Source organism: Manis javanica, chromosome 17 (genome assembly GCF_040802235.1).
Source record: "Manis javanica isolate MJ-LG chromosome 17, MJ_LKY, whole genome shotgun sequence".
NCBI classification, from domain to species: Eukaryota; Metazoa; Chordata; class Mammalia; order Pholidota; family Manidae; genus Manis; species Manis javanica.
Genome location: NC_133172.1, coordinates 34171843 through 34196658, shown reverse-complemented (window position 1 = coordinate 34196658; position 24816 = coordinate 34171843). Strand labels below are relative to the sequence as shown.

The window sequence follows — 24816 nt, the reverse complement described above, 5'->3', positions numbered from 1 at the left end:
ACTGGGGCTCAAAGGCTAAGAACTTTGAGTAACAAGAGGTGGAGGGGCAAGAGGCAGACCTGAGACATGATCCTGGGTCTGTCCAACTCCAGAGAAAAGCTTTTATCAAACAGAGTATAGAACAGGAAGAGGTATCTCAGAGTTTGGAGTTTGAACAATGAATTCACTTCATTCATTCATTCAGCCATTCAGGGAGCATTCATTGAGCTTTCATTGTGTGCCAGTTCTGTGTTAGACTCTATTCATACAAAGATGGACAAAGCATGGCTATGCCCTCAAAGGGTGTCCCAGTGTTATTGTAGGAGATAGATTCATAAAGAAATATGTACCCTGTCAATTCTGAGTTGTGATGGGGTATGTGTGTGTGGGGTTCATTTGAAGCATGCAGCAAAAAGCAGTCAATTCTAAGGGAGTGAAGAAATGAGTCCTATAGTTCAGAAAGCTGCATTCTGTTTTTCCTGAAGGGTCTATTTTCTAATAGAATGCTGAAGGATCGCTATTTTCCTGTTTTGCTTGTGGCAAAGAAGCAAGACAGCACTTACCAAATCATACTTGGAAAAGGACTTTTGTTAGTTGGGAATGAAATCAACTGTTCTCTGTCAGTTGAAAGCCAGAAAGTACTAGAAAGTGTTTCAGCAGACATGGCATTTCCCTTCCTAGAGGTCAGAGGAAATGCCAGGACAGGTTAAGCTTTTCTTTTCTTTTTTGTTATGTCTTCCCTGACACCTCATTTGCTTATTCTACTCACAGCTTCCATCAGTAGGTGCCAGCTGGTTGGATTAATGAGGGAAAGTCCATGTGTCAAGAGAGAAAGAAATCAAATAAGAAAACCAGAGGCTGAGCTGAGATTGAAATTCACCACTGGTCATTTATTTTTCTCAAAAGCAAAACAAGTTAAAAACTTCTGCTTTTTGGAAGACACTATGAAGGAAATGTAAAGAAAAGCTGCAGGCTGAGAGAAAATGTTGTGATACATGCTGACAAGCACTTGTATCTAAATATACAAAGATCTCATAAAATTCAACAATAAAAGACAAATTACCCAATAAAAAGATGGACGAAAGATTTCAACAGATGGTTCACAAAAGAAAATATGCAAATGGCCAGTAAGCACATGGAAAGATGTTCACATTCTTCGTCATCAGGGAAATATAAATTAAAACTACCATGACACATCAATATATATCTACTAGAATGGCTAAAATTAAAAAGACTAAACCAAGTGTTGGAAAGGATGTAGAGCAACTAGAATTTTCATACATTGCTGGCAAGGTTGTAAAATGGTATTACCACTTTGGAAAATAGCTTGATAGTTTCTTATAAAGTTAAACATTCAATTCCCTTTTGATCCAACAATTCCACCCATGGATATTTACCCAAGACAAATGAGAACATGTGTCTGCAAAAAAGAGACTTGTACAGGAATTTCATAGTAACTTAATTCATGACAGTCCAAAGCTAGAAATAACATAAATGTCTGATATCTGATGAATGGATAATCAAAATGCGGTATAGCCAAACAATGAAATACAATCCAGCAATGAAAAGTAATCATCAGCTACTGGTCTACAGATACATACAAGAAGAATGAATCTCTAAAACATCAAGGCTAAATCTGAGCAAAGAAAGCCAACATATACACTGTACAATTCCATTATTACATAAAACTTAAAAAAAAAAACCATAGTGACTGTACTAGTTTGCTAGGGCTGCCATAAAAATACCACTGGGTATTTGGTGGTTTAAGACTGGGTGGCCTAAACAACAGAAATTAATTTTCTCATGATGCTAGAGACTAAAATACTGATACTAAGGAGTGGGCAGGGCTGGCATCTTCTGACGGCCTGTCTTTCTGACTTGTAGTTGGCTCTCGTCTTTGTGTCCTTGGATGGGCATCTCTCTGTGCATGTCTGTGTCTGATCTCTTCTTCTTACAATGACAACAGTCATATTGGAGCAGGGCCCCCCCATATGACCTCATTTTACCTTGATCACGTCTTTAAAGGCCCTCTCTCCCAATACAGTCTTGTCCTGAGGTCTTGGGAGTTAGGATTTCAACTTATGAATGCTGGGAGTAGCGCAATTCAGCGATAACACTGACAGAAAGTTGACTTGGAACTAGAGGTAAGAAGGAACCTGCCGACAAAGGGGCATGAAGGAACTTTTCAGGAAAATAGAAATTATAAAGTAATTCTATACTTTATTTGTTTTGTATCATAATTCATTGATGATATACATACAGTTATCAAAACTCATTGATAAGAATATTTAAAATGAGTGCATAAATATCTCTAAGCAAATGATTTAAAATAAAACCCCTTCACAAAGTTTTTAGAATTTTTGGTAATAAAAGTAATACTTGTTCATTATAGAACATTTAGATTATAAAACTAAGCAAAAACCAAACTCTGATTACCTATGACTGTACCACTGTTGTAACTTTGTTGTGTGTCATTAATATATATACATATTACATATTTGTACATATACATCTTTTAACTGTAAAATATAAAACATACTTTTTGCAGTCCACTTTGCTCAGCATATAAACATAATTCACTGTCATTAAATTTTATTCTATTAACTTCATTTTGAATAACTTCATAAATTGTGGACCACCACTTAATTAGCTGGTTTCAATTGTTTGACATTTCGGACATTTGTGATTTTTTTTATCATAAGCACAACCATTTACTCTCCTAATTAGATATACGCACAAATTCCTAGCAACTCTCTTCAGATGCATTCTAGAAGTAGAATTTTTGGGTGAAAGTTCACATTTTAAGGCTTTTTGATAGCTACAGTTGATATAAATATAATTGTTATATATATATCCCCTATAATGGGGGAAATCTGAACTGTAATCAAATGGGGTATTTAGAAACATGTTTGCCAATGGAGAGGAGGAAAATGGTGTCTCGTTGCAGTTTCAGTTGGCATTTCTTTGACTGCTTCCACTGACCTATTCTTCCCATCTGGGCTGTGAGGAGATTGGACCCAGAAACTTCACATGACCAAGTTCAAAGGATGGAGCTGGAGCGGAGATGGATGACTTCTGACTCTTAAAGTCTCACTGCCCCAGGGTCAGCTGGCTGATGTTGGGCCTGAACAGATATTAAACAGATCCCTCGGCAAAGGGAGTTTCTGAAGCAGACCTTTCATTCAATGACAGCCCTAGCCAGTGGGTGGGAAAAATGCCTCAGTGCCCCACGATCTTGGTCCAACTTCAGGGAGTTAACAGTTGGGAAAGTGAGCTAATTCACCATAAAGGGACATGAGCTATTAAGGCCCACACCCATTCTGTTATCATCTCCTTCACAAGCTGGAAATCTATCAACACTTAGATCCAGTTACTGAGCTCCCATGTGGGGAATCAATAGCATCAGCACCACCAAAAAAAAAAAAATGTCAATACCAAAGGAGAATCATTATTCCTACCATCTCTTAAGGTGAAGGAAGAGTGAGACCAAATAAATGCATTTTAGTAATTATGGAAACACAAAGCGCTCCCTGGTTGGTAGAGGGCAGATTTTTCCTTTCTGCAACATTCCTGAGCTCTAACTCACGCCCCTGAGTTGGGTGGGACTTTCCCAATGAGGGAGAAAGCCTGTCCATCCATTCTTCAGTGTGAAAGAAACCCTGGAGACCTGAGTGCTCCCTAAAGGCAGAGTCGTTGGTGCCGCTAAAAGAACAATGTTGTGTATTGTGAACATGGGAACTGATGAGGTCAGAACCACCCCAGGGACATGAAAATATATATTTATGTAAGAGGCAGTAAAATTTGTCTGCAATTAAGTTTTACCCAAATCCTCAAATCTGTTGTTTGGTTTTAAGCAGATGTTGAAAAGGTTTATCCTGGATTCTGTCCTTATTGATAGGATGTCTTTTGATCTGCAGCCAAATAAGAAATCTGGATGTTATTTTGGATTTGGAAATTTCCTTTAAATAAACATATTAGTTAAGTATGTAAATCTGCTTATCGTCACTTTGGGCATATTGCCAGAGTAGGAAACATCTGGGGCCTGGTGTCAGCCGACTTATTAATTCACACTTAAGAGTATGTTTCACCCGGGTTATTGCTGAATAATGTTATCTTGATTGCCTCAGTCAGCTGTGTCTTGACAACAGTTCGTTACAAGTTTGAAGTTTAGATTTGGGCTCATGAGAAATCCACGGAGCAAGGCCTATTTGCGTCTAGCAATTTGGGCTTCCAGTCCCCTTCAGGACTGATTTTGGAAATTAATTGTTAACATTTTGGATTATGGATGGCAGAGATCTGTGTTATTTATCTGAACCAGCCAGCCTGTAATTCTGGGAAGGGATTATATGACCTCCTCCTGATAAGCACTGAAGTGGGGTCATTAATACAACTTTCTGCCATAAAGCTCTTGCCACTTTATGGAAGTACCTCTCCCTCCAGTTAAAATGATACTCAGTCGACTTCAACCTTTATGTCTAGAGGGAATAATTTTGTCCAGTGGGTTGGTAGATGATAAATGGCTGCAGCCTTGTATTCTTGCTAATACAAGTAATAGAGCATATAAATCCAGGGAGTCCTGTGCTCCTCACACATTGCCAGACCAGGGAATGAGTACCAGGCAATGGATGTGTTTGGAGAGCACCCTAATGAATTAATTTAACGGAGAAAATGCTTCTAGCCATTGGTTGACAGAGAAGCTGGAATTCATGTTCCAAGGCCCAGGAGAGGTGAACTGTGGGAAAGAAGAATTTCACAGAAGCTGTGTTTATGTGTGTCTTATGGTTTGTCCTTACAAAACGTCCAAAAGACTTCCTTGGTATATTAGCTAGGGTAAGTAGCATTAGGTACTATAAAAAGATGCCCAGTTTCAACAGCATAAGAGAATGAGATTGTATTTCTAGTTCACATTCTTGTGCAAGGTGGGTCAGCAGAGGGTGCAGGGGGAGTGGAAATCATGCTCCAAGCAGTCATTCATGGATCAGGCTCTTTCCACTTAGTGGCTCTGTCATCTCCAGGACTTTGGGGTCCTCCATCTGGCTGGAATATGAGAGAAGTGAGAGAACATGGAAGAGATTTTGTAAGCCAGGCCTGGAACTAGTCATTGTCCAGAACCCAGTTACATGGTTGCATCTAACTGTTAGGTAAGCTAGAAAATATAGTCAAGCTATAAACCCAGGAAGAAAACATCTGATGCTCACTTAGCCTTGCATTAAGCATTTAGGCTATAGTAAGAATAGCAACAAAAGGTAACATTTAATATGTACCAAGCTTTGAGCTAAATGCTTTGCATGCATTATCTCATTTAATGCTGTTATCTCCGTTCAATTGATAAGCAAACTGAAGCTTAGGGGGCTGAAGTAATTTCCTCAGAGTCTCATGACTAGTAAACAGTGCAGCTGAGACCTAAACCCGGAGTACTGCTGACTTCAGGCCATGCGACCTCGGTTCCTCTAGCCGGCCCATCCAAGTCTTTAGATTCCTCTGGCTGATGTTGGCTCAACCCTGTCTCTACCCTTTCCCTCTCATCCTGGGCTGAAATAGTGCTTCCTTCCAACTGAGACCTAGAAATTGAGCATCCTGATTAAATCCCTTCTCATTTCCACAAATACATGGTAAACCCTAGTAGGGAAATACAATGTTGGCTCTTCAGCCATAAACAATCAGTAGTCCCTGCTCTGAGATGAGAAATGGGAAAGGCTGGGACTACAGATGTTTTTGTCCCAAATATCACCTTACTTATTTTTCCTCTTCATAGGCAGTTAAGTTTGAGAAACATTTAAATGACCCTGCAGATCCTTAATGATTCTAAAATCATGGACCATTTCTTTCTTTATTTCATCACACACTGTGTTTTCTGGATAAGAAACATCTTTTTCTATGACCTTTTATCTTCTGTTTACTCCCAATAATAGTCCTAGCAGTTGACCTTGAGAACCAACTTAATTTCCTCCCTTCCTCCCCATTCTTCCACCCCTCCCCCCTTCTCTCCCTCCTCTTTGCCTCCCTTTCATTTCATAAATATTTTCTAAGCACCTACTTGGTACTAGATCTCAGTTCTTCTAAATTTTCCCCAGCCACATCTTCAGATACATACAATAGTAACAAAGAGAGTCAAAGTTTCTCCCTTTAAGGCGTTTACCTTTAGTTTTCTGAGGCAAAACAAAATTTTTAATTTCTATAAGAATAACATTCATCTGAAGAGGGGTGAGAATCACTAAGTAGCTTTACAGTGTGGGTGTGAGGAAATTCTCACTAAGCTTCCAGTAAAGGGATTTGTTCTCAGATACCAAGTATGTAGGATTCAAATCCAAAACATACCAAAAATATAAGTTTCTACATGGTTTGGAACATTTGGGACTCCTCTGCAATAACTGAACTCATGAATTTTAAATCCATGAACACCCAGGGTTTACTGCAAGGGTGGCAAATACATGGCACTAGAGCTATCTTTCCCCCATTTTAAGCTTATGGTTGACATTGTTAATTGATTGCAGACCCTTTGCTGCTGAAGTCAGATGCAACTTCGGAATCTTCTTCAAACTATGCTGTAGGCAGCCTCCACTAATCAATAGTATTGACATAGGAGATGAACCTTTTTGCGATATACCAACTCTTTAAATATGGACACACAAAGGTATTTAACATGCTTGTATCTAGATGATATTTTTTATGCATAAAGAAATATATTTTTGAATTAAGTGAAAAGTTATAATACAAAATTGATAAGTGGGATAAAAGAAGAAGAGAGATTGAAAAAGGGATAAAAGGGGAGATAGCACATAGAGTAGATCTGGGTCATGACCAGGGCACCCTACTGGGGTTGCAGCATGAGTGTCTAATTGCAGGAAGCAGAAATGGTAGGTCACTCAGTAAAGCACTGCACATGTTCCGATAACCACACTATTGAATGTGGAAGGGGCCAGCATAGAGATGAGAAATAAATGTGACCCAACTTTAGGTCTCTTTAGGTTCATATTGCCAGGATGGAGAGACCAGTTTTCCTCCTCTCCATACCTCAATTCATTTGTATCTTTGTCTACGTGGCCTTCATGGAGAAGGGGAAGCAATAAGTCACTGGTTGGCATGCCTCATGGACTTGGATAACAGAGCTCTGCCTGCCCTCCAGAGAGTGGCTGGAATGACAGAAGGAATTTCTGTCAGGGCAGGAGATGGAGTTTGCAGACAAAAACTATTATCAAGGTGTTTTAGTGCCCTGATAACAGGGACGCCCAGGAGCCAGAGTAAAGATTCCAATGTTCAGTTATGTTTGTTTGTGTGAACATTTAAGCTGTCATGGAGCTGGTCGCCCTGAATAATTTCAAGGGCACTTACTTGTCCTGTGAATGTGCTCAGTCAAGAACAGAGAAAAAATCAGTGGTGTGCTAAGGTGGAAGTGAGGTGGAGGTGGGACTGGTCTACCCAAGGTGCAGGAAATGAAGAGTGCATAGCCTGTAAAGAATTAAAACCAATGGAAAATGGCTTAAAGTTGTTTTTATTTTTATTATCATCACAGTCCAGCAATTCTAAACCACTCTTCTCATCCCCAATGCTATGCCACTGAACAGCACATTTGGAGCCTGCAGGGACCATTATGGCAGTTAACTCCTGCAGTCAAGATTTATTTCCTGCCCCCTTTCCCACACTGCCCCCTCCTGGTCTCATCCATTACCAGCTCTTTGGGATGTGAAGATTCATGAGGCACAAACTCCAAAGACTAAGAACGCATTTGTTGTCAAGACAAAATTTTATTAAACAAGTATTTAATGGTTGTTTTATCTCCCAAGGCTGTGTTTATTAATTTTTCTTTCATTTAAAAAGTATTTATTGAGCTCCTACTAAGTACCAGGCCTGGTGCTGGATATGGGAGGGTGCAACACAGCAGACAAGACAGTGACACAGAGCCAGCATTCTAGAGAGACAGACAGTAAGCAAGTAGACAAATGCATGAACAAGATGATTTTAATAGAGTATCTGAATAGATAAAAAATCGAGACCTAACCATATGCCTGTCTATAACAAACTCACTTTAGATTTAAGGATACATACAGGCTGAAAGTGAAAGGATGGAAAAAAGATACTTTATGATAAAAGTAACCAAAATAAGGAAGAGTGTCTATATTTATTATCAGGCAAATAGACTCTAAGTCAAAAACTGTCACAGGAGCAAAAGAGGGATATTATATACTGATAAAGGATCAATTCATCAAAGGATATAATTATAAATATATATGCACCAAACATCACAGCACCTAAACATGTAAAACAAAGATTGACAGAACTAAAAGGAGAAATAAACAGTAATAATAATTGGAAATTTTAATACTCCACTATCAATAATGGAGAAAATATGCAGACCAAAGATCAAGAAGAAAACAGAGGACTTAAACAACACTGTAGACCAAATGGACCTAATAGACATACAGAGAGCATTCTACCCAACAGCAGCAGAACATATATCTTGTCAAGCACACACAGACTTTCTCCAGGATAGGTCATGTGAAGTCACAAAACAAGTCTTAAGAAATTTAAGAAGATTGAAATCACACCAAGGATCTTTCTAACTACAATAAAATGAAACTATAAATCAACAGCGGAAGAAAAATTGGAAAATTCACAATTATGTGGAAATTAAACAATATTCTCTTGAACAGTCACTGGGTCAAAGTAGAAATCAACAAGGAAATTAGAAAATATCTCAAGACAAAAATAAGTAAAAACACAACATACCAAACCCTATGGGATGTAGCAAAAGCAGTAGTAAGAGGGCACTTCATTGCAACAAAGGCTTACACTAAAAAAGAAGAACAATCTCAAATAAACAACTTAACTTTACACCTCAAGGAGCTAGGAAAAGAACAAAGTGAGCCCCAAGTTTGCAGAAGGAAGAAAGTAAAATAATCAAGATGATTTTAGCTAGTGTGAAGTGAAATGAAGGGGAACATTCTAAAGTAATGAGGTAGAAAGTGATGGGTACAGGTGGGTCTGTACTGGTACTGGAGGAAATGAAATGAAAGAAAGCCTGAGCAGCTAGGGATAATGGGGAGCCTTTTTAAGAAAGAGGCTGAAGAGATGGGGGATGTCAATCATGTAGGGTCACAAGACCATGTTATGGAGTTTGCATATTGTAATACAAGAAAGGGAGTGAGTGACAAGAACTAAATTAAAGCTCTTCACTACTTTCCCTGTTATCCTCCTAATTTGCATCACTGCTTCTTTTAGTTTGTCACTTTTGTGACAGTTTCAGCTGGCAGCTCCCTCACTTCCCACAGTTTCCCTATCGCTTCAGATTTCACCTGCCCCACCTCCACTCTGTTCATTTATTTGCCTTCTGAGTATCTTCTTATTAGGCACCCAATTTCCTAGTATGGTGTTCTCTCTAATCTGCAGACAACTGTTAATTGTCAGACACCACAGTAGTTGTCTAGGCTGGTGATCAACCATATGGACCCATGTCTTCCTCTTCTCATAAATGACATTTATTTATTACCTTGGACTTTTCCTTGAGCCTTTTGGGGGAAAGAGATGAATCTAGGAGTGGGGAAGATAAAGAAAGAAGAAAGGAAAGATTAGGAGCTCTTGAGGCCTGGGAGAATTGAGAGAGAAAGGTAAATTTCAGCCAGGAAACCCTTGCCTGATCTCTGGGCTGAGAGAAGTTATCTCCATCCACTGAATGTATTTCTCTTTTCAGACTTCAGTAAGGTCTTCTGCTTTCTGACCTTTGTCTGTGGACTTGAGGAAAAACAACCATTTAAGAACTTAAAATGTAAACTCACTTGGGGTGGAGAAAGTCTGGTTGTCCTCTGATTAAAGAATAAAAATAATGATGTTTTCTGTTTCTCTCTCTCTCCACACACACATACACACACAGCATGTCAACAGTTGACATAGTTGACATAGGTCAGGTGGTTCTATCTGTTATTTATTTATTTATTTATTTATTTATTTTTACCAGAGTGGAGTATTGCTCTTAAGGAGGCCCTGCTTTAGGTTCTTTCTTTAAAAAATAAAATAAAATAAATTATAGGAATAATACTGCAAGTTACAGCAATGAATAGATGGAGTCCTACAGAAGAAGGGCAGGTGAATACCTGGGCTTCTTGCCTACAAAGTGCACATGTCTTTTACTTTGGAAAGAAAAAATGACAATTTCAAGTGTCTATAGCAAGAAGAACATAATTGAACACTGGATTTTTCTGGATTCCCTTGAAGAAGATGACTCAGTGTGGTTCCTTAGATATTAAAGATACCTTAAATACTCAAGCTTACCTGTTTCTACTTATTGTTATGGCCAGAGAAGCCCCTTATTCCTCCAAATCCCTATTGAGGAGTTAGGTAAACTAAACCACAAATCTCATAGACATGACTTTGGAGATTCAAGAGCAAATATATCATTTGCTCTTCAACATGTAATTTGAGAACCTGCCAAATATTACACAATCATTAAGAATTTATTGATCACTCATTCACTTTTGGATCCAGACAGGGTCCCTGACAATGCTGTCTGATTGGGGAATGAACTATTGAATTAGGATTCTTATAATTTCTTATCAAGGTGACAGAAAACCCAATCCTAATGGATTAAAACAAAAAGATGAATTATAAATTATTGATTCATATAAGTGAAAAATCCAGGGGGGTAGTTGTGTGTATTAGTTAGTTATTGATGAATAATAGATCATGTTATTATATGATACACATATAGTAGCTTAACAAACTATTTAGGTCAGAATCTTCAGGTCAGCCATGTAAGCTGGGATCAGTTGAATGGTTCTTTTGGTCTATACTGAGCACCCTTATTCACTTGCATTTAGTTGTGGGTGGGCTAGGTAGCCCTGCTCCTGGCAGTTGGCTGGGGAGCTTGGCTCTCCCACACATCATCTCTCATCCTCCAGCAGGCTAGCCCAGGATTTGCTGCATGGTGGCAGGATTCCGAGAGGGTGAAAGTGGACATGATCACTTCCAAATGCATTGTACTGGCCAAAGCATGTCCGAAGACCAGTCCTTATTCAAGGGGCAGGAAAAATTCCCATCTCTTAAAGTTCTCAATGAGAAAATATATAAAGTTATATTGGAAACAGGGAAGTGTAAGAATTTATTTATGTGTTTCTCCACTCAATCTCATTAAGAGCTTTAGGCAAAGCTCTGCTGGGGCCTTGAACAATTTCATCATTCTACTCTGCTGGCTGCAGCAGTTCCAGACCCCCCATTCAAGTCTGGTGGGAAAGGACAGCCCATCTAACCACTTACTGCATCTCAGTCTCATTGGCTAACTGGATCATGTGCAGATAATCCAATCTCTGAAGCCAAGGGTATTCCGTACATTGATTGGTTCAGGCCTGTTCACATATTCCATCTTTGCACTAGGAATCGAGTCTCACTGGAGGTGTAAAGCCTTTGAGTATGGGAGCGATGGACCCTCAAGTGAAAATTGGTGGCTCTTTCCAGAAGAAATAATGGATGCTGCTGGTGATAATGATCATGGTAGAATGACAACAGACATCCATAACATACCCATAACAGAACACAACACATTTGCTGAGGCTTCATTTGATGGTTGTATAGGATAATGCAATAGTTTAGGAAAAAAGCAGTGCATTCACATTTGAATCCAGATCTTCAGAAACCAAATCTTACAATTTGACCTGAATTATTTTCTCCTCAACAGTGGGCATAATTATGCATAATGAGGAACAGATGATCCTGAATGGAAGAAGAATTTCTTTTTCTTTGTAATAGAAATATCACCCTGATGGCAGCTTTGGCTTTTTTTGATCATCTTCTTCATGTTGTGGGATCAATATACTTTCAAACACTTGTCCATTCACTGAGACATTATCTCCCCAAACTTCTTTGTCCCTGCTTATATTTGTCAACTTTACAATCCTTTTATTACCAGCAAAAGCTTTGGGAAGCAACAAATAAAAGCAGGGATTATAAAAGGATTCTTATTAAAGCATGCTTTCTTTGAGGCACAGAGTACAATGCCCTCCGTTCTCCCCTTGTGAAAAGATGTGTTTTCTTGTTTAATTAGAACAGACCTCCATTCCATTAGAAGAGGACACGTAGGGCAGCAGGATTGAGACTCCGGGCCCCAAGAAAAAAAAAAGGTTTATTTATTTCAGCTCCAGCCAACTTTAAGAGCATTTTGGGACTTTGTGAAATATGCTATCATATTCAGGATGGATGAATGCAAGTAAAGCACCACATCTCTGCACGTAGTAATTGATCATAGTCTCCATTTTGGGTGTTGACTTTGCTGTTGTTACTTTGCAATTAAAGCCCGTGTTGGAGACATGCAAAGCCAAGTGCATCAATTAGGGTCCTAGCGGGAAACAGATGGTACACTCAATTTGGATAATTCGAGAGGAGCTTAGTAAAGGGATTGTTTGAGAAAATGTGAGCAGGGTTAAAGGAAGCCACCAGGGACAGTGTTGTAGCCTAGAGTTAGCCCTGTGGGAAACTATCTCACTTAGTTCAGGGGTAAGTAAACTATGGTCCATGGGCCAAATCTGGCCTACTACCTGTTTATGAAAATAAAGCTTTATTGAAACACAGCTATGTCCAGTGTCTTGTCTGTGAACACTTTCACACTTCAAAGGCAGAGTTGAATAGTTGTATCAGAGACTGTACAGACTGGAACAATGAAATATTTACTTTCTGGCCCTTTACTGAAAATGTTTACATCAGTACTGGGACAAGGCATGGGCGTGAGAGTCAGTACTTCCTGAAATTTTGCACCTAGCCACCTCACTTTCCTCACCCTTGCCCAGCCTGGTTTGCTAATACCTCATCTGGAGAGTAGCTCTATAATAGACAAAGCTACTTGACAGGAGCTATAGTTGTCTGGAGAGAGCTGCAACCAACACACGGCAACTCTGCAGATACGGAGATTGGGAGCAAATGCCACAGCTTCTATTTTCTCCTGCCTTCCAAGCCCTCATATGGTGCAGGGCCAGGGAGCCAGTTGATAGGTCCACAAGGATCAGCCTCCTGGGTAACAGAATAGGTTGGAGAAGGGTGGAGGGAGTATCTGTGGGGCAAACTGGAGGACAGGGAAGAAAAGAGGTAGGTGAGAGAACTTGCTCCATATCCCAAGAGGCTCCAGCCACTACAGAATCATGGTCTGGGACAGGTAAGGATGATGGCCATTATTTGCCCAAAGAGACTTCATTATCAAGACATCAAATTATGTTGATATATACACACAATAAACACAATTTTATTTTTAATTTATACCTCAATAAAGCAGGAAGGAAAAAAAAAGAAGAAACTGCATTAAAAATTGTAACCAAGGAAAGAAAGTTGCTTGCTTATTCAAAAAACACTTATTTTTACCTCCAGAAATAGAAAACTCATCTTAAATTTGAGTTATATAAGGACAGGGTGAACCTTTCCTTCTCCATACGCACATCACAATTATTATTAAATGATATGAGTCTGTGATTGTTTATTTAAAGTCTGTGTTCCTCATTGTAAGCTCTATGGTTCACTGATTTATCCCCACATCCAATCCAGTGCCTGGCATATAGCAGCCATTCAATAATATGTGTTGGATAAGTTAATTGAATGAACAATATGTGAAAGAGCTTGCCCTTAAAAATAGCACAGTATGTCTATGGAATGAAGGGTAAATAGGCAAATGAGAAACACAAGAGCTAGGAATTTGAAAGCCTCAGAATCAATTAGGATAATGAAATTAGAAATGATTAAAAAGGATACATACCTCAAATATTTAATTCTATTTTAACCCCAAACACATATTATTTTCTCAAGCATTTGGGCCTCTCTTTTGAAATATGGTTACATTACATTGTAAAAATTCTAGATTATCTTCTTCACATAAACCACATTTATATTGTGTTATCTATAAGTTTCAGTTTCATTTTCTTCAAAATGGAATACAAAATCTTAAGAGGCTAAAAGAATATTCTAAGGGCAGTTTCCATATAGATCTTCACAATTTTCCTCAATTTTTTGCAGATTTACCATCACTCTCTTTAGTGACTTCCCTTTATTGAATATTTCCAAATCTTTTGATCTGGTTTTCACAGAAATATCTCTGTTCCCTTTGTCACTCACATTGCATTAATGTACCTAACCGCAAATACAGCAGGAATAAGGGCTGGAAATGAACATAACGGATTCCTAGTAAACACAGAGCTCAATTATGGAAGAGCAGGGGTAGAGCTGTACTGGAATGTAGTCTACTTTCCAAGAGCCTTCAACCATCTGGGGGCATGAGAAGTGTGTTTTGTAGTCGGGTGGAGCTTTGGTTAATTTGGTTTGTTGATTAAATGGAAGTTATTTCAGAAAGATTCTACTGAATGTAAGTAAACTAGTGCTCAATATTTTTGAGGTCTTATGACAAAGGATGAGCCCTTCATCATAGATCTCTGCCATTCTATCCTGCAGACAGCCCAAAACAGTCATAAGAAACACAGACCAGAACTGGACATACAGCTGCTTGTGGTTGCCTACAGTGAGGGTCGCCATTCCAGATTTTGTCTGGTGTTCCGCCCCCAGCGTAGACCCAGGGCAGCCAGTTGCTGGCAACTACCTGCACCTGTTTTTCTTTGGTCTGAATTTTGCCCAGTAATCTGGCTTCCTCCTGAGGGGTGGGGACAGGGAAGGATGAACACAGAGCTGCGTGCACCAACATGGGGCTTGAGCTGGGGGCAGGTCAGGGAGCAGGGCTCTACTCCTGTCTCGGAGGAAATGTCCCGGGTCGAGGAAGGGTAGTCATCAGGTAACCTGTGCCCCGAACCCAGCACTGCCACTTAGAAGCTTGGTGGCCTTGGCAGGGCACTTAAACTACTGTGTCTTTGTTAAATTATCTATAAAATCAATGATAATAATTATGTAAGAAATAGTATCTGTGTCCTACCTCTCTTGTAGGAATGCTGTGAGTCTCAAGTGAAACAAGAAATCAGTACTGTGCGGTGAGGAGAGGGCAGTCGTGTTGATTGTCCTTCCTCCCTCTTGTCCAGATCGGCATCTGAAAGAGTCAAAATTGGCTCAGTTACGCTGCAGTAACAAATAGCCTCAAACGTCAGTGGCTCAAAAAAAAGGTTTGTTTTTTCTCATGTCATGTGTCCATCCCAGGCTGGCAGGGGTCCCCAGACAGCACACACATTCTTGTTGGGTCACAGGCTGATGGCACAGCCACCCTCTTAAATATTTCCAATTGTCATGGCAGAGATGAGAGAGGGAGCCCTGTAACGTATCCACTGGCAATTAAATATTTGACCCGAAAATAACACATGAAATTCCTTCTGGAAATTCATTAGCCAGAGCTATCCATGTGGCCTCCGCCTTCTCCCGCGGGGGGCAGGAAATACAAATGACCGCAAACCTCCGAGTAAGAACTGGGGATGTTTGGTAAGCAGCCCTAATGATGACACCCCACCCTTTACCTCATCTTGTCTCCTTCCCTCAGTCCCTTCCTTCTGTCTTCCTCTATTTTCATTTTTAGAGAAAATATAGTACAGTGAAAGTATAAACTTTGAAGTCAAGTACAATCCCGTCTCTGTCACTTGCCAGTTATGTAGGGGATTTGGGGCATATAACATAAACATCTTCTTAGTCAATTTATCTAAAAAAGATGTGCACTGTGAAGATTAAATGAAATAATCATGGAAAACCTCCAGGAACAAAGTCGACACTTAACAAATGCCTGCCCCTTTCCTCAGCTCATCAGTTTCTCCTTTCCTTTCCTCTCCATTTTTCAAAATTCTTCTTGAAGGGAAGGTGAGGGTTTGGGGGTCAGGTGTGGGGCTAAAAAGAAAAACCATATGTGCTTTTACTGCATCCTCTACCTCCAGCCATGCCTTCAGATGACATGGCAGTGGAGGCCAGAGTCAACCTTGATCACTCAAGGTCATCTCAAGATCACCTCAAAGTGTTGAGAGTTGCCAGAAAATACTTAGCCGATTAGTTGGTATCAGAGCTCCTGAAAATCATCTCCCTAAGACGCTTGTCCGAGTCACTATTCTTTCCAGGAAAGGCACTGTGATATTCACCAGTGCCAGCATTTCTCCTCTTCTACATGCATCTGAATCACCAGGGGATCTTGTAAAATTAAGATTCTGATTCTTCAGGTCTAGGGCAGGGCCAAGATTCTGTACTTTTGACAGACTTCTAGATGATGCAAAGCTGCTGGTCCCCAGCCCATACTTTGATAAATGAAGTTCCAGGAAAAAGAAATGACAATTTGGGAGCTGTGGGTCTATGTAAGAATCCTGAATCTTCTACTGGCATATTTCAAAGCTTGGGTAAAACATTTTTCTATTCCAAAACTTCATTTCCTCGTCTGTAAAGTAGGCAACAATAACCATACTGGGTCATGGTGCTGTTGCAAGGCTTAAATGAGATCACACACCTGGGAAACTTTGTCGACTGGAAAACACTGTGAAGTGTGAGCTATTAGCATCTTCTTCAGGCTTACAGCACTAGGCTCTTCTCTCTACCAGAAAAGGAACACTAAATGGAGACCACATACGTGTGTGTGGGCAGGGAGCTCGAGGGGAGGGCTGGGGGGTGGCCCCAAAGCTAAGTAAAGTTGGTATAAATGGTCAACGCAAAGGCATCTTAGCCAAATAGAACCTGTTAAACCAGGCCACAAGCAATGAGACCCTACTTCTTCTTAGGGGATGCAGTGATAAAGAAATTACATAGTTATTTGAGAGGAACATAAATAAAGATTAATAGGTTAATGAGTTATTTTCCTTTCATTACTACACTATTGTACTTTATTATAATTGCTTTGCACTCATTTAATTAAATTTGAACTGGGGCCAACACAAGATAATTTGTTTTCCCTGTACTGAACAATGAGTATGCAGATTGGATGTACTGAAGCAGTAATCAGCCCTCTGTTTGCAACACTTTTCTACTCTGAGTAGACATTATAATTGATAATTTGATTGTTGCAGCGCTCTGTGCAATATATTTTAAAGCAACATTAACATAATGGAAATTATGTTGTGAGCTTAATCTCAGCTTTTCAGTGAGAGGCTATCCGGCTCCTCAGTGTAAACCAGCGAGGGTTTCGCGGCAGATTTCTCTCTCTCTTCCTGTTCCCTTTCTCTCTCCCTCTGCCTCTCTCCCTTCCTCTTTCCCCCTTTCCTCGCCTTGCATTCCCTCCCTTCTGTTTCCCATATGTTCTCCATCCCTCCTTCTCTTCCTTCCTTTTCCATCTTTCCTCTCCTTGCCTTCCTCCCTCCTTCTCTTTCTCTTTTGTTTCCCGTCCCCCCCAGCCCCCATAACCACATTCACTTTCTGTTCTTTCCCGGTTCTGTAGCTCCAAAAAGAAGCCAGAAGGATGGCAGAGGAAGTGCTCACAATGACCACTCGGTGGGTTGGCTTCACTTCCTAATTTTGAGACCCAGTTCACATCCGGAACATCCGGGAAAAGCATACAAGGGCCTTTCCTGCAAAGAATCAAAGGAGAAATTACTCAAGGTGGCCAGCACAACAGGCAGCACCATGCTTTGACCCTGTTGATAAACATAATGGATTAACTCACAAGGTGCTCTCTCTGAGGGCATTTCTGCACAATTTGGCCAATTTGGCTTAAATTGTCAGGAGAAAAGCCACTGACATTGTCTTTGAAGCCCATTCTTCCCCTCTTGAAAAGATGGGACCTTTATTCTTGGGAACACATTCTGGAGATGAATGCTCTTTGGGTCAAGGATTTGCTGTCCCACAGGGGAAACTAGGTGTGAGAATCTGTTTAATGATCTCAGGCCAGAGGTCTTGGGTACAGTTGGGGGAACCTTGTGTCTAGGTGACTTCTGTTGAGTTTTCCTAACTCTGTAAATATTTGTTTCTGTGTTTGTTTTGGGAGGAAAAACACCTGTGAGTGGTTGGAAATGACCGAGTTTGTTTTAGAACGTCTAGGGAGGGGATTCTCAGTGTCCTTTGTCCTCCTCTAAACTGTCCAGGCCCTGCTTTGTTGCCCAAATCCAGTTCCTTTGAAGAAAAGTCTGCTCTTGGTCTCTTTGCTCTTTCTAAGGTCTGGGCACCCACACTCTAGTCTTCTGTTATATTTCCAAACTACCCACCAGTGTGGAGGGAAAAAGCTGCACCACAGAGCGTGCAGAGCGGACAACTTTCCTTCAGAGCAGACTTTTTGCAGAAGGCAGATTTGTCTCCTTAATGCATTAGTTTCTCCAGTGAACACTTGAGTGCCAGTGCTGACTCTGAGAGTCTTTTCTTTTCTCTTTCTATGTTTTTATTTTTCATGGAAAGTGAAGCTAGAACTTGACTCACTCACACACCTGTTACCAGTTCAGAAACAGTGCTTCTGTTTCACTTTCTGCCTCACCGTCTCATTTGCTTAGGGAGCATGTCCTCTTAGTTTCTCTCACTGGGAGATGGACTCCTCTCAGCTAGGTGTACTGTTCTAGTTGCCTTTATTTTTTAAAAGAAAAAGGGCCCAGAGACTTTTGTATTTTTACTTTTTACCCTTGGTTAACAAAAAAGATAAAGAAGGAAGAGAAAACTGCATTTTGCCTGGATGGGTGTGCTTCCTTTTGTTCACAGATGCTGTGCTTAAGTTGAACAGCCTACATTGGGATATGGTCCCAGCCTGGAGACACAATCCCAGCTTCTTGCATCAGTCCACCCTGGGCTCCCTGCCTCCAGGGACATTGCTAAGGAAGCCTGATCCCAAGCAAGGACCTGAGGGTGAATTCTTGGAGCACAAGTATCAGGTATGCAGACACACAGGAGTTCCCCACTGAGGGAAACCACGGCAAAGGGTCTCTCTCTAGGTCCCAGCCTTGGATTCCGGGCACCCGCAGCCTCTACAGACAGCCTGATTCCTCAGATTTATTTCTCATAATTTGGTTCCTAAGACAGTGATTCAAGTGCAATAAGCTATTTGGAGATGACCCCAGTAAACACCAGGAGGGGGAATGAAGGATCAGGACGGAGAAGGAAAGCAGCCAAGAAATGATGTGTCATCCAGTCAGTGAGCAAAGGCTGCATCCTGTCGGGGGGCTCTGGGAACTGATGCAGAACATGGACTGCAGAGTCAGTGCACTGAGGCACCAGGGAGCTGCGGTGTTTAGAAGGCTGTGGCTCTTCCTAGGGGAGCATTAATTCTCGGGGATTTGTGCCCTGCTGAACACATGGGCAGAGCAGGCTCTGGACACCAGAGGGGAGATGCAGAGGCTGGCCATTGAAAGGAGCTGCAAGGCCAACACCTGAGAGGATGTGGGTGGGCGTAAGCAGTCTCTCCCACAGCTTTGCTGTGAAGTATCTCGTGTGTCTATGCAGTCTCTTCCTAGATTGTGCAGTAGCCGCTCCCACCCTTATCTGCAGTTTCATTCACACACAGTCCAGAAGCAAATGCTCCTCCTCCTGACGTTTGGTCAGAAGGTCAGCAGCAGCCTCACGCCGCCTCACAAGGCCTGCGTCCTCTGCCTCACTTCATCTCATCACACAGATGAGAAATCTATCATCTCACAGCATCACCAGGAGGGGAAGAGTGAGCACAGGACAGTAAGATATTTTGAGAGAGACAGGCTATATTCACACAACTTTTACTACATTATATTGTTAAAAATGTTCTAATTTACCATTAGTTATTGTTTTTAATCTCTTATTATGCCTAATTTATGAATTAAACTTTGTCAGAGGTATGTAGGTATAGGAAAAAATATACTGCCTGTGGGGTTCAGTATTATCTGCAGTCTCAGGCATTCAGTGGGGGTCTTGGAACGTATCCCCACAGATGAGGGGGGACGAGTATAAGCCCCATAATGACAATGGCTGAGCTCATGAACCAGTCTGTGTTCCCCAGTGCCCACCTGGACGCTAACATCATCATCCATTCAGCATTCCTGGTGGAGGTAATACTCTGCACAGAACAGGTCAGCTCTGTCAGTCTTCCCAACAGCCCCTTGGGGTAGGTCCTACTGTCACCTACGCCTTACAGATGGGGAAATGGGAGCTCAGGGAGTTAAGTAACTTGCTGAAGTGGAAGGGTCTGGATTTTCAAACTCGGGCCATCTGGCGCCACAGCCTACCATTTGGGGTGCTGTACTGGGCTGCCTCTCACAGCTTTGTGGTTAGAACCTGAATCTGAAGCTCTAGAGAGCATGCTCCCACAGCTGTCACAGTCACTTACCGACTGCTTCTCTCGTGTCTCATTCTGGGGTAGATGCTTTCCATCCAGTATTTTGTTTTGATTTTCTTCTCATTGAGGCCAAGTAGTATGTATTGTTATCCCCATCTTAGAGCTAAAGGCAGTGAGTTTCAGAGAGGTTATATCACAGAGCTGGTTAGTGAAAGGGTCGGTAGGGACACCTGCACACCAGACAGCAAAGCCGTGACTTCAAGATGCTGTGCTTCCCACTTGGGCCTCCGCAGCAGGGAGTGAGCAAGTGATGAAGGAAATCAAGAAAGAAAGTTACATCCTCTGGATTGCCCCAGAGAGAGCAGGTGGGCCAAGGGTCAAGCAAGAAACCAGGTTCATGAAGGACATCCCAGACCCTTTCACCCCATTTACCTATGTGAACATGGCACAATTAGGTGAGGTGGTTACTGTTTTTAAGTAACCTTTGGTAATATCCGAAGGGCTTTATAATCTACTTCTCTTTCACCTAGTGCACCAGCAGGGATACTGGCATGGACCCAACCTTGCCAGGCTTGGAGAAGCCATGCCTCCAACACGCTTATGAAAACTTTTCCCTCCGTACCTAAGGCTAATAACAGCACCACAATGACCCACAAGCTGGAGTCTGGGGGTTGCGTGCATTCTTCTCCATGCATGGGCCAACAGCCAAGCCCTGCCCAGGGTGCATGGCCATTTTGGGGTGCCCACCTCTGCTCCTCTGAAAGGCATGCTGGGTACTCCCTAGCTTGTGCTAATCTTCCCTTTCCTCCACTAGCTCCTAAGTCCCTTTTCTTCTTCATTTGTCTCTTGCTTCTTCCATTTCCTTTCTAGGAAAGGAAGCCCGGTGTGGTGAACAAGCACACCCAGGAAACCGGGAGGCCTGGCTGTGGCTTGCAAAGATTGCTGGACACCGCATCCACGGGAGGCAGCCCAGCTCAACCGCTCCCCAGCCAGCCAGCCTTCTTCTGTGTGCTGAACTTCAGTCCCCAAACTGTCACACAGGACAGTCATACTACATTATGGTTTTCAGCCCTTTTGAAAAGACAACAGAATTTTTCCTACACTGTTCACAATTATTTTTGAGCCTGCATTTTTTTTAAATGGTAGGTTTCACATTAAAAAAATATTAAGATGATTGGCATTCCTTGAAAAATTGGATCTGGATACACTGAAACTACAGTTCCCTCATGCCAACTGTCTGTTCCCTCTTCTAGGTGGGGTGTGCATGACTCACTCAGAGCTCGCACTGTTGTATACCCATCCTGTTTCTGGCTTCATAAGAGGCAAGGGAAAGATATAACCCCAAAGGGACCTCTGACATGCCCAAAGTGCATGCGGATAAGGAATTGACATGTCTGTGCTTTTACTGTGTGAGAAAAACTGAAAGCAAGACAGAACACGAGGCCAGCAATAACCTGGAGAGACTGCAGACAGCGGCAGCCATGAAGGGTCCTGCATGCACAGTTTCCAACGTGTGTTCACCCATGGGAGCTCGTGGATCCTCTGACATGGAGCAGCACAGCCTCCAGGGGCTGCTTTGCTCATTGTAAGATGAGAAGCCAGAGGTGCAGGGAGGGGAAGTGACTCACCTCAAGTCACAAAGCTGCTGCAGTCAATGCCAGAGTTAAACTCGGGTCTGCTCCGTCCTGGCCCAGTGCTCCCCCCACCGTCTGCTAGGAAGTCTCCCCATCTCAGTTTGTATTCTACCTTACATTTCCCACCACCTTATCCACTTTTCTCCTTTAAGGACTTGGCAAGCTCGCCAGGCAGCTGCTCCTGAACATATTTCAATAGATGAGGAAACTGAGGCAGTGAAGTCAGAATAAAGGCATAAAGTATACGGTATAAAGGTAGAAAAGCAGAGTAAGCAGTTCTCTCTGTGGCATAACTGGAGGGATAATGGAAGGGATGTGTCTTGTTCTCTTTCCCTCTCTCTGTATTTATCTCCCTCTTGTCTCTCCTTTTGCCTCTCTCTCAGTTTGGATGGGGAGACCCTAATACACATACCCTCTTTTTTTTTTAAGGGAAAAATAATGGGCAGAGAAAGTAGAGGTCCCAAAGTACCCAACACCCATCTTGCTCTCTTTACACATTTGGAAACATCAGTCCTGGATTCTTTTCTTTTTAGCTCCGCTTCCTTCCTGCCTTTCTTTATACTATGCAAACACAGGATTATCTAACAGCACTTTAGATTTTCAAAATGCTACATGAGCTTCTCAGTTATCAAAATACATAAAGGGAAGAATGGGATGATGAGCTCTCTTCCTAAGTTAGGGTACAGAATCAGCAGTGGAACTAACACGTCCAGGTTCTCTCAATAGCTGAGAAAGGAGGCTGAGAGCATGTCTCAGATCACTTGGGGTTGCAGTGTGAGCCTAGCTAAGCCTCTCAAAAGAATCGTTTCAGGTTCAGGAATATCTACAATGTGCCAGGGAAACTGCTGGGTACTTTACAGACAAAATCTCACAAAATTTTCCTAGAAGGGCATACGGTTGCCTCCATTTCCTCACTGAGAAAACTGAGGCAGGCCCAAACTGCCCGAATGCTGCCCAAGGGCATCCCACAGGCCTGAATCTGATGCCGGAGCTCTCATCCCCTCTACCAACTTGATTTCACAATAGAAAAAAAATGTTCTTAATGCCTCCCCTTCCCCAGTAATCCTGTGAGGCAGGTCCTTTCTCTAATCCACGTATCCCACTGATCCCTCCTGGGTGTTTGGGGGTTCCTACAGGTCCTCTGGGATTGTCTGAAGGCTAGATAAACTTGGGCCAGTTTGCCACCAAAGAAGCTTCAACAGTATAAAAAGAACGACAAAATCCTACCGCTGAGCCAATCGCCCACTTGAGCGAGCTCTTGCTTCTCCATTCATCTTAGGCATGTCCCTTTGGAAAGGAATGAAGCCGGTTGAAACTGAGGAACAAACATGCAGGAAGCAAAAAGCCACGCCACACCCCTGACACGGTGTACCAGGGAGGAAAGAGTAAACATTAACCAGAAGGCAAACGCGGAAACATCAGAGAGGCGGCGCGCATGGAGGCAAAAGCAAGTGAAACTGGGTAACAGTAGCTAAACCCATGGACGTGGAAATCAGCCAAAACCTGGGTTCAATTCCCTACTTTGATATTTGCTAGCATCATGGTATTGTTAAGTACCATTACTTAACATTTTTTTAGCCTTAAGTTTCTGTATAAATCTGGGATGATAATAATAGATTCCTCTGAGCCTTGTTATATAGATTAAATCATATAATGTATAGAACATGCTTAGGAGAGTGCCTCACATTATATGGGCTAAACCCAATGACAGCTCTTATTATATACAATTAACTGCAATTAACCTATTTTCAGCCTTTCACCTCTCAAATTTCATTGCTCCTATTTCAAGAAAAATGTCACATCAGGATTTCTATTCTGTTATTCTTTCTGAATCTCTAAAGCATGTTCTGTGGCCACTACAGACTCAGGCTAAATCATCCACAATGTGAATCTGTGAGCCTTAACATTAAGGATGGCTCCTCTATGACAAGCAGGTGAGACCAGGCAAGCACCTAAGAAAGAGAGTGACGTGACCACTGTCCTCCACGTACGAAGGAAAGAAGGCAGACAGGAACCCAAGAGACTTTTAGAAATTTGTGCAGAATGGACTTTGGGGAGAATGCCAACTGTCCATTAACCCGAGTCCCAGTCCTGGGTTGGGGCATCCTGGCCAGCCAATACCACGCAGAAATGGGAACTGGCAGAGACTGGAAAACAACGGCCACAAGACTTAGGGAAAATAAGCCCCTGGTTCATAAGAGGCAGGATGAAAGCTGAGACCAGTCCTTTCTGAAAAGAGAAAATGGGGGTATCTGATAGGATGGTGAGTGGCATCTGTGATGAATGCAGCGATTCTGGCCTGGTACAAAAGTCTACTGTGCCATTTTGGATATCTTATTATGAAAAGGTATCCATTAGTGAGGCCCAGTCAACACAGTTGATGTGATTGGGGCACAAAGATCCCTGCATATTTTAAAAGGGAAGTGAGACCAGGCTGGTATCGTTCAGGAAAGGGGAGATAGAGAGGAGGAGATTCACAGAGTGACACAGCATTCCGAAGTGAAAACCAAATAGAAGTTCAAAAGGCTTATTGGAATTCACTGGTCTCTCTCCCTGTCTCCCTTCCACTTCTTCCTAACCCAAGCAGCGCAGCACAGTCCGAAGGAGTTGTATAGTAACAAAGGCATTTGACGTTTGGTATGGGCACTCAAAAATATACTAAACATTGACCTGGGAACCAAACAGAGAAAAGAGAGAAAGAGAATGAAGCATTACAGGATTGAGGCGCGGAGTAACTCCAGCAACCACTCCAGTGATTTGGGAACAGCACCAAATAATTGGAGAAAAGAACAAAGGAAACAACGAAGTACTGAGCAACTGATGTGCTCCAGGCCTGGCACCTCCATTAACTGTGTGACGTTGGGCAAGCCCCTCAACTTCTCTAAGCCCCAAAAGCACTGCAAGCCCCTACCTCATTGTGTCTTTGTGAAGACCAAAAAGAATAATGCTTATAAAATACCTAGAACGGATGTTTTCTACCTTTATCTTGCATCTACCTACCACTTCAGCATTTTATTAAAAATAAAAATAATAATAATAATAGAGGGAGAAATGTGGGATCAACATATAAATCAAGTACAAAAATCAAACGAATATTCATATTTGACCTGATAGTTTATA

The 24816-nt window shown here is 41.8% G+C and overlaps 1 long non-coding RNA gene across 1 annotated transcript; it reads right to left on the bottom strand.

Annotated features, from left to right (window-relative positions):
- Positions 1–1463: 1463 nt before the first annotated feature.
- On the bottom strand, positions 1464–23016 carry LOC118968918 (uncharacterized). Its single transcript, XR_005056795.2, has 3 exons — positions 22924–23016; positions 14864–14974; positions 1464–5016 (listed from the first exon to the last, which is right to left on the bottom strand). It is a non-coding gene; the product is annotated as an uncharacterized lncRNA (long non-coding RNA).
- Positions 23017–24816: the final 1800 nt, after the last annotated feature.